Genomic DNA, 11530 nt, shown 5'->3' with positions numbered 1-11530 from the left:
AGGATAATTATTTTTTAAATGAAAGCAGCCTCTACAGTTTGTAACTGGTTTGGTTACTCTGACAGACCACGTGATTTTAGTTTCACTCACAAGTGAAAGATTTTCTCTCTAACTTTCCGGCACTAGAAAAAGGTCTTTTCTTAATTTTGAGCAGGGCTTTCTACTTTAAATTTTTAAAATATATTTCACAAGCATGTGTGTGTGTGTGTATGTATACTGTTTTGAAGATAGAGTCTCATCAAACATCAGTTTCTTTCAGAAAATAATCTAGTGCCAGGGAAAAGACTCCAATAGCAGAGACAAAAGGTACTTCATAAGAGCACTGTAATCTTTGCTCCTTGGAGGTGGGGCAGGAAGAGAAAAAGACCAGGATATTTAAAGACTTAATGCATAATTTATGTGCAGGGCTATTTTTGCAGGCTGTTGTAATAGCAAAGGAGATGAGAAGGCATCAGCAAAAATCAAACGCTAGTGGAGCTTTGATTAATCTCAAAATACGTCTTCAAGAAAGAAGCCCCAGGAATTCCATAGTTCCTCCCTCAACAATTATGGGAAGGTGTATCTATTTAAAAGCCTCAAATAACTGTGAAGAAAGAAAAACAGGCAAAACCCCATTAGTTCTTCGGATGAAGTCACTGTAAACGTCAGTGATATCTCTGGCATTGGTAATCTGCAGGGTAGAGATGGGGCATCTTGAAGCAGAAAACTGGAGCTCTTTAACCCCAAAGCTAAAGTTTGACGAGTGCTAGGCATTTATCATGCTGCTGCTGCTGCTAAGTTGCTTCAGTCGTGTCTGACTCTGTGCGACCCCATAGACGGCAGCCCACCAGGCTCCCCCGTCCCTGGGATTCTCCAGGCAAGAACACTAGAGTGGGTTGCCATTTCCTTCTCCAATGCATGAAAGTGAAAAGTGAAAGTGAAGTTGCTCAGTCGTGTCCGACTTCTAGCGACCCCATGGACTGCAGCCTACAAGGGTCTTCCATCCATGGGATTTTCCAGGCAAGAGTACTGGAGTGGGGTGCCATTGCCTTCTCCGAGGCATTTATGATAGGCAGTGCACAAATCACTTGTTGGTGAGTAATAAAAAAAGCTTATAAAAATCTTTCAATAAATGAGCTACGACCGTGCTCTCAGCAACACCTATCTGTTGAGTGCCTTCTGGGTCTCCAGCCCCACTCTAGGTTCTGAGTGTTGGGCAGCCAATGAAATTCCTCTACATTTCCTTCTAGCTGTGGGGGAGAGATGATAAGCAAGTAAATAACTCTATCAATAACATAATTCTTGGAAGTGGGAAGTGGGAAGGTGGAGGGTTTCTAGATAAGGAGAGTAATCCCAGCCAAAGCAGACAGAGGAGCTTGCTATGGACAGGAAGAGTCATTTGACCTGAGTCCTGTGTTATGAGAAGTAGGGTGGTGGGGAGAGGAAGAACGAGATGCAGGAGGTAGTAAGGACACTGGCCCTCAGATCAGAATAAGCCTAGTTCTAGACCCTGAGAGCAGCCCAGTGCAACTGGAATGTGCAGGAGGCCTGGGCAGATGGCACAGTGTAGCGTGATGGAAGACATGCATCTGCTTGTCTAAACAGGACTTGTATATACAAATCTGGATTTCAAGGGTGAAGCATAGAGATTATTAAATAACTGCAGGAAGGGTGGTGGGTATTTGAAAGACTTCCTATAGGATTCCTTTAAATAGTAATGTTCCTTACCCACCTAGAGGGAAGGATGTAATTCACTGCTGTTGTTTAGTCACTCAGTTGTGTTCAACTTTTTTGCGACCCCATGGACTGTAGTCTGCCAGGCTCCTCTGCCCATGGAATTTCCCAGGCAAGTATACTGGAGTGGGTTGCCATTTCCTTCTCCTGGAGAACTTCCTGACCCAGGGATCAAACACACGTCTCCTGTGTCTCCTGCATTGGCAGCAGGTTCTTTACCACTGAGCCACTAGGGAAGCCCTAATTCACTGTGCATGTGTCCATCCGACTATAGTTTCTTGTTTTATGTTTTAGGGTATGGTTATTTTCTAGGCTGTGGGCAGCCCATGGGATTGCAAAAGTTGTGTCGGACACAACTTAGTGATTAAACAACAACAACAATGATGTTGAAGCTCAATGAGGTGAAAGGACTCCTCAAGGTTGTAAACCAGGGCTGGTGTACAACCCTGGCAGATGTCAGCCCCCTCATGAAGGAGGGCTACGGGACCGGAGGCAACTTCCCTGCCCCCAGCTCATGGATGGTGAACCATCCCACTGGGCATGATGTCCCAGTCCCTTCATGCTTTGTAAAGGAAGCTGTGCTCATGAAGGCAGAAACACACCAGCAGTGCCCATGACAGTTGCAAGAACCTCACATTTCTAGTGTAAACTGTCCTTTCAACAAAATAATTTCAAAGATGAAAATATGAACAATATAGTTGTCCAAACAAGGAATGTACCGAATGCCAGGCTAAGGACAAGGAGGATTTGTCTCTTTAAGAATTCACTCATGAAATAAAAAAGGACTTAGTGTTTGCTGAAATGACCCCACAATGTGTGAGAACAAGAGCAGTTTGAAACCTACTTGACAATCAATTTCAATAGTTTTAAAAGTGTTCAGTCTTTTGACCCAAGAATTTTCCTCCTGGGAACCTAAAAAAATTTGAAATACTGTAAGAATGTTACTTACACATGAGTATATAATTTACAGCACTATTTATAATGCATGAAAATAAAACAGAATGTAATATCCTCAAACAAGGCAACTGGTAGACTGCTCATGGAACTGGCTCTTGATGAATTACTGTGCTGACATTTACATTAATCCTTATGAAGATGACATAGCTCCATGAAAAATGACCTAAAATGTAATATTTAGGTGAATAAAGCAGAAAAGGAAAGAATGAGCTAACCTTAATAGCATTCTAAAAAATGTATCAGCACATTTAGAAGACCAAAAATGAACAAGAAGAAAATGTTAAAACTGGCAGTCTGTACCTACGCTGCCATTTCAAGAATTTCCTTTTGTCATCCTGCCTTTTATTCTATTTCTATAATACATAAAACACCTTCTAGCAAATAATTTGTTTGGAGACTCGCTTTTATCTGGACGTTGGGAATCGCATCCTTCTACCACAGTCCTATCTTCTGTCTTCAGGTCATCCTGCCCAGAGCTGTGAGGCACAGGGAACAGAGGCAGCAGGCAAGGGAGTTGGGTTGGGGGAGGCCCAGCATGGTCTACTCTTGCTCAGAATCATGGATGGAAGCTGCTGGCAGCAGAACTTGAACTTCTTCTGATGGAGGTCATTCATCCATATCCTGAGGAACCTTCCTCCCTTGAAGATTACAAAGGAGATGCTATCGTGACAAAGTACTGCAGACGGTCTGAGACGACAAGCCTTCCATTTGCACCTCCATTTTGTAGAAATAAAACTCAATGCCAGAAGAACTGTCAGATATAATGGGCCAACAGAAAGGCCATGTAAGATGTTTGTTTCTTTGGCATGGATGCATCCAAAATAATTGCACTCCCTCTTTTTCTCTAGTTCATAGTTATCGGCCCCAGTGGGGTGAAGAGTACAAAGCAACTCATAATCCTAAAGCCCTGAATGCCTCACTTGTAATTGTTAGCAGATTTAGCTTCCTACCGATCTTGTCATTGACATATCTGTGAAAACACACATACGGACACAAACAAAGTCTTGCAATGTACTGGTAATGCAGGATATTGCTCAGCAATGGACTGCATTTTTGTAAAAATTCCCCAAAGGAATTGAGAAATGTTGGAAGTTCAGTCATCCCTGAAGCCTGTCAAAGCAAGAGATAATGAGAAGGGCTTTTACTCCCGCCACTCTCACCCCTGTATATCCTCACGTTAGAAACTCAAGGTCTGTGTTGCTGAATATAACACCTGACTGAATATCCTCCCTTCACCCAGCAGCACTCCAAGCCATCCACAGGCATTTGGTCCTCCCCTGAACTACCCCGCTGGCCCAGCGGTACCACCCTTTATGTGCCAGAGACGACTCTCAGGAATGTGAAGCAAATGAGGGTGAGAAAAAGGAAACTAACCAGTGCCTCCTGGAAGAAGAAGCGGCAGCAGTGAGGAGGGGGGGATAAGAAGCCCACTGGGAACAGTGTGATAAGGGGATTTCACATCTGCTCCTTATACTGCTTCTTGCATATGATTTTTATAATTATTTCAAGATAAATCAACTCTCCAAGAACCAGGTACCATTCAGTCCAGTAGCGCTGCCCTAGATATGGTTCAACATTTGTTAGGAGCTGGGCTCAAACACTTGCCCTCAACTGACTGAACTGACTGAATACCGAGGGAGAGGGTGATAGGAGCCGTAGAAACACTCCCCAACCCCCGGTGTTGGAAAATGTGGTCCCTGCTCAGAGTTCCCTCCATCCAATCTGAGGACACAGAAATGCAAGTTAAGACTCAGAGAGAGTCTCTTACGTAACAGAAGGGACTATGTTTCCTGGATTTGCAGAGGAAAGGTAAATTTGTGAAAATTATTTCCAAAAGAAAAATCTAGAGAACATTTACTTTTTGTTCTCACTGATGTATGAGATAATATTGTTTATAAAATTACAGATTAGGAGGAGAAAGTTACAAATAAAAGTTCAAGAATTAGAACAACCTTAACTTCGTGTTGGCAAAGCTGGAAAACACTACAATGGATGAACGCCTTTAATATACAGGGGAAAGGACTTCCTACCTGGAATCTCCACCCAGTTGTAAAGGTCTTGTTACCTATGTGAAGCCTCACAAAGTGACCCTTCCATACTCTCTTTTTGATAAGGCTGCTAGCACTCTAAATAGAGAAGAACCCTGAAAACCTAGTCTTTGCGATGCCTTGAATGGCAGGGTGTGGGAGACGTCTTTCCTGCCTCTGGTTCCACATACCATTCTTCACCTCTGAAGTTCATATATAACTTCACCTATGAAGTTATAACCATCGGATGTAACACGTCACCACCATTTTCACTGCACTATTTCCTGCACAATAGCTTTCTGAGAGTTCTGGTCTCTGAAAATGGGAGCAAGGAAAAATTTTAGATGCTTTAAAAAGCAGCAACCGCTTTGAATCAGCAATTTCTGGCCTAGAAAAGCATCCCCTGGACTCCTCACAGCAGGCTGCAGACACGGATGTATGAGAACCAACACTGCAGTGTTGCTTGAACAGGTGAAAAACTGGGGGTCCAACCCATCACTGAGTTCCCTCTAGGGTAATACCACACAATGAAATTCTATGTGACAATGAGAAAAGGAGGTGTATGCATAGAACAGACCTGCCTGAACGTCCTATGTTTATCAAAAGCCAGAGTTGCAGGACAGTAAATTAAACATGCCAGGGCTTTCCCGCTGGTGTTGCCCCCTCCATCCTTTCCTGGGGTCCTGGGGACAGACCTGTCCTAAAAACCTCAAACTATGTCTCTGCCCTCTGGTTCTGGTTAGAACTCAGAAGAGACTGGAAGGAAGAAGTAGAGGGCAGACTTATTTCCCTGGTTCTCTGTCTGCAAGCTGGTTGGGCCCCATGACTTGAGCTTCTGTGGGGGTGCACATTCTCTGTCTTCAGGTCTAGAACTACTCCCTCCATTCTAGGTGGGTGACGGCACCTGCTGTTAAAGTCCAAGGGGCCTGCGATTTTCCTTCATTCACGCTGCTACAGCTTCATACCTAATTCAGATACTAAACTTTTCTCACTTTGTTTTACTTTGATGTGCTATTTGGTTAATGTTCTGACTCTAACTGGTACACATAATACAATCTCATTTTTGACAACAATGCTTTTCATATATGGGCAGATATCTGGAAAGATGAAACCAAGCTGTAAATAGCTGTAAAGTGTAGAAAGTAGATTTGAGAGAAGAAAGATAAGGGACTATAACTTTTATATTACCTACTCCTATATTATTTGAATGTTTGTGATGAATCTATGTTACATTATATAAAATGAATTATAAATTTCTTATAATGAACTACTAATTTAAATAACAAAAAACGCCCACACCCAAATACAAAAAACAAAATCAGTAACTTAATTTCCTGATCAATAGACCTTGGGTTTCTGAATCACAATCTAGCTACTAAGAAAGAGCTCATTTATCCAGCTGATTTCATGTCAGCAGGCTTCTGAATTCATAAAAATACATGTTTCAAACAATTTATTGATGTTTCTGGATATAACAGGGGTAACTCAGCAATTACAAAAGTTCTTTCAGATCCTTCAATGAGGCTTGATGAATGGAACTATTGGATTTCATGATTTAAGGTTTTACTTATAACTTCTGGTTCAAGATGGCAGAGTAGAAGGATGTGTGCTCATCTCCTCCTGCAAGAGTGCCAAAATCACAACTAGCTGTTGAACAACCATCGACAGGAGGACACTGGAACTCACCAAAAAAAGGTATTCCACGTTGAAGGACAATGGAGAAGCTGCAACGAGATGCTACGAGGGGAGCAATCACAATAAAATCAAATTCTATACCCACTGGGTGGGTGACCCACAAACAGAACAATAATACCAAAGTTCTCTCACTGTTGTCAAGGTTCTGAAGGCCACTTGCCAGCCTGGGGACCTGACAAGGGACTGAGAATCCCCAGGGAATCTGACCGTGAAGGCCAGTGGGATCCACAGGACTGGGGGAAACAGAGACTCTAGTCTTGGAGGGCACAAACAAATCCTTGAGCTCACCAAGACTCAGAAGAAAGGAGCACTGACTCACTCCATAGGAAACTGAACCAAAACTACCTGTTAGTGTTGCAGGGCCTCTTGTGGAGGTTTGGGTCAGCAGGGGCTCACCATAGGGATGGGGGAGCTGGCAGCAGCCGTCTGGGAAGGTCGCCTGTGGTAAAAACCCTCTTGGAGGTCACCATTAACCCAACCATAGAGTCCAAAGACTCCAGGGCTGGGTGTCCTCAGGCCAAAAAACTACCAGGGAGGGAGCACAACCCCACCCATCCACGGATAGTTGGATTAAAGCTTTACTGAACAAGGCCCTGCCCACCAAAGCAGGACCCAGTTTTTCCCACTACCAGTCCTTCCCATGAGGAAGCTTAAGCAAGCCTCTTAGCCTCCTTCATCAGAGGGCAGACAGAAGAAGCAAGAAGAAGCACAATCTCACAATGACTAAAACAAAACCACAATCCAGAAAGCTAATCAGCATGAAAAAGCAGAAAGTTATGTCCCAGATGAAGAGACAAGATAAAACCCCAGAAAAACAACTAAATGAAGTGGAGATAAGCAACTTTCCAGGAAAAGAATTCAGAATAATGATAGTGAATATGATTCAAAATCTTGGAAAAAGAATGGAGGTAAAGATTGAGAAAATGCAAGAAATGTTTACCAAAGACCTAGAAGAAATAAAGAACAAACAAACAGATGAATAATACACTAGAAGGAATCAATAGCAGAATGAGGCAGAAGAAGGGATAAATGACCTGGAGGACAGAATGGTAGAAATCACTGCTGCAGAAAAGAATATAGAAAAAAGAATAAAAAGAAATGAAGACAGCCTAAGAGACCTCCAGTAAAATGAAGTGAAGTGGCTCAGTCGTGTCCGACTCTTTGCAACCCCATGGACTGTAGCCTACCAGGCTTCTCCATCCACGGGATTTTCCAGGCAAGGGTACTGGAGTGGGTTGCTATTTCTTTCTCCAGGGGATCTTCCCAAGCCAGGAATCAAACCCAGGTTTTCTGCATTGCAGGCAGATGCTTTGCCCTCTGAGCCACCAGGGAAGAGACCTCCAGGACAACATTAAATGTACTATCATTCACATTATAGGGGTCCCAGAAGGAGAAGAGAGAGAGTGAAAGGATCTGAGAAAATATTTGAAGAGATAATAGCTGAAAACTTACCTAACATGGGAAAGGAAATAATCAACCAAGACCAGGAAGCACAGAGAGTCCCAGGAAGGATAAACCCAAGGAGGAATACACTGAGACACATAGTAATCAAACTGACAAAAATTAAAGGCAGAGATAAAATATTAAAAGCAACAAAGGAAAAATGACAAATAACATACAAGGGAATTCCCATCAGGCTATCAGCTGATTTCTCAACAGAAACTCTACAAGCCAGAAGGGAATGGTATGACATATTTAAAGTGATGAAAGGGAAGAATCTACAACCAAGAATACTCTACCTGGCAAGACTCTCCTTCAGATTTGATGGAGAAATCAAAAGCTTTCCAGACAAGCAAAAGTTAAGAGAATTCAGCACCACCAAACCAGCTTTACAACAAATGCTAAAGGAACTTCTCTAGGCAGAAAAGAAGAGAATGAAAAGCCCTACATAAAGAATTTTAACCCAAAACATTAAGAAAATGGTAATAGGATCATACATATAGATAATTACATTAAAATTTCAGTTCAGTTCAGTCGCTCAATCATGTCCGACTCTCTGCGACCCCATGAATCACAGCACGCCAGCCCTCCCTGTCCATCACCAACTCCTGGAGTTCACTCAGACTCACGTCCATCGAGTCAGTGATGCCATCCAGCCATCTCATCCTCTGTCGTCCCCTTCTCCTCCTGCCCCCAAGCCCTCCCAGCATCAGAGACTTTTCCAATGAGTCAACTCTTCGCATGAGGTGGCCAAAGAATTGGGAGTTTCAGCTTTAGCATCATTCCTTCCAAAGAACACCCAGGACTGATCTCCTTTAGGATGGACTGGTTGGATCTCCTTGCAATCCAAGGGACTCTCAAGAGTCTTCTCCAACACCACAGTTCAAAAGCATCAATTCTTCTGCACTCAGCTTTCTTCACAGTCCAACTCTCACATCCATACATGACCACTGGAAAAACCATAGCTTTGACTAGACGGACCTTTGTTGGCAAAGTAATGTCTCTGCTTTTCAATGTGTTATTTAGGTTGGTCATAACTTTCCTTCCAAGGAGTAAGCATCTTTTAATTTCATGGCTGCAATCACAATCCGCAGTGATTTTGGAGCCCCCCAAAATTATAGGGGACTGGAATGCAAAAGTAGGAAGTCAAGAAACACCTGGGGTAACAGGCAAATTTGGCCTTGGAATATGGAATGAAGCAGGGCAAAGGCTAATAGCGTTTTGCCAAGAGAATGCACTGCTCATAGCAAACATTAAATGTAAATGGATTAAATGCACCAACCAAAAGACATTGATTAGGCAGATGAAAACATGTGCATGTATGCACTTCCACTTACCATATCACTCTGCTTGACCCCTCAAATTGTATGTAATTATTTTATATTGTTAGGTTAATCATGTTCCCCTTATGGCTTGCAATTGTAATTGTCTCTTTTGTCTGGCTGTTGACTGTGAAAATTGATAAACATTTTTTCTTTTTAAACATTTTTTACTTTTGTGATTATGTAACTATTACTCACTTAATAGCATTGTATCATGATTGGTCAAAAGAAAAATTACTGAATTCTGTCTTTCCAAAACAACCACTTAAGAGAAAAACTTGCAATCACTTTTTAAAATCTAGATGCATATCAGAATTATCTTGGAATTTTTTGAAAAATACAAATGCCTAAATATTGCTTTTCTTTTCTTTTTTTTTTCCAGAGCTCCAGATAGATTTCTAATGAGCACCCTTGTTTAAAAACAATTGGACTATATGAAGATCTTTTACTAGCTAGTTTGTTTCACCTTTTCTATTTCATATTCAGTGCTCCCATTTCATTTAGTTTATGTTTTCCAATTTCTCCATCTCTCTCTCTTTTTTAAATGTTCTTTCTCAAGCCTTTATGAAGCATAGTAAAATAAAACTCTGGTCTACATATATATAAATGATATGTATATTTTAGAAAACATGAATTTTTGCCTAACTAAAAAATTTATGACATTTTGATTCCACTTGTTTGAGTTAGTATGAATAGAATGCTAGATTTCTAGTTTTAAAAAAATAGATATGCAACAAGTAATAAAGTTGTACTGTATAGAATAGGTAACTATAATCAATATATTGTAATAACCTATAATGGAAAATAATTTCAAAAATAACATATGCATATATGTATAACTGAACCACACACACACAAAAGCATTCTACTTTTTGAAATTTAGTAATGTTTATCTTTTTGCCAGTTTTTCTAAATGTCCTATGGACATTTAATAACAACATATGAGATATAAAATTTAAAATATATTTCTGTAGGATATGATTAATATAAATTAAATCTATTATAATTAAATTATTAATGAGATCATTCAAGATGCTCCTATTCTTTTTTCTGCACTTGATAAAATATTCTCTGAGAAATGTTAATATGCCTCACTATGATTATATACAGTGTCAGACTTTATTTTTTTGGGCTCCAAAATCACTGCAGATTGTGATTACAGCCATGAAATTAAAAGATGCTTACTCCTTGGAAGAAAAGTTATGACCAACCTAGATAGCATATTGAAAAGCAGAGACATTACTTTGCCAACAAAGGTCCGTCTAGTCAAGGCTATGGTTTTCCCAATGGTCATGTATGGATGTGAGAGTTGGACTGTGAAGAAAGCTGAGCGCCAAAGAATTGATGCTTTTGAACTGTGGTGTTGGAGAAGACTCTTGAGAGTCCCTTGGATTGCAAGGAGATCCAACCAGTCCATCCTAAAGGAGATCAGTCCTGGGTGCTCTTTGGAAGGAATGATGCTAAAGCTGAAACTCCAGTCCTTTGGCCACCTCATGCGAAGAGCTGACTTATTGGAAAAGACTCTGATGCTGGGAGGGATTGGGGGCAGGAGGAGAAGAGGACGACAGAGGATGAGATGGCTGGATGGCATCACTGACTCGATGGACGTGAGTCTGAGTGAACTCTGGGAATTGGTGATGGACAGGGAGGCCTGGCATGCTTCAATTCATGGATGGGGTCACAAAGAGTCGGACATGATGATTCAGTTCTGTCTTCTGATTTTTGCTTAATGTATCTTTGTTTCTTTGTTGTTAAGGTATCTAATGGTTTATCATGTCTATCTTCTTTGTGAATTGTACCTTTTATGATTAAAAATATTCATCTTTGTTTCATTTAAAATAAATAATTTAAATAAGAAGAAATGATAGAATTTTTACAAAAGCTAAAGTTTTACTTATATTACATCATATATCAACTTTCTTAAGATTTCAGTAACAAATGTTTTTATTTCATTTTCTGGAAGATTTTTTTTTAGTATATTCCATTACAGTATAATATCTGAGATTTAAAGTTATTTTTATGCTCTGTCTGTACTTAATTGGTGGGTTTCAGTTCCTCACATGGAAATTTCATTTTGTGTCAGGACTTTGGAATTGGAGGTTTTGCTACTTCAAAATATAGCACTTCCTTTGGGAGTTGGGACCATTATAATAAAGCCAAGTGGGATACAAGTTACTTTCCATAAAAACCAAAGCATGTAAGAATGCATATTTTTTACTTTCAGAATTTTACTCCCATGAAATCAACACATGTCTAGTAAATTAGATATGTTAATTAGCAAGTTTTTATTGAGGACAAATTTGATTTTTAAAAAGGCTATATATTTGAGGGGGCTTCCCTGGTGATTCAGTGATAAAGAATCCACCTACTATGCGA

This window comes from Bos grunniens, chromosome 22, assembly GCF_055505025.1.
Source record: "Bos grunniens cultivar Pamir isolate PY7600 chromosome 22, Bosgru_T2T1.0, whole genome shotgun sequence".
In the NCBI taxonomy this organism is placed as follows: Eukaryota; Metazoa; Chordata; class Mammalia; order Artiodactyla; family Bovidae; genus Bos; species Bos grunniens.
The sequence above is the reverse complement of the archived record's forward strand: the minus strand, read 5'-3'. Positions refer to the sequence as shown.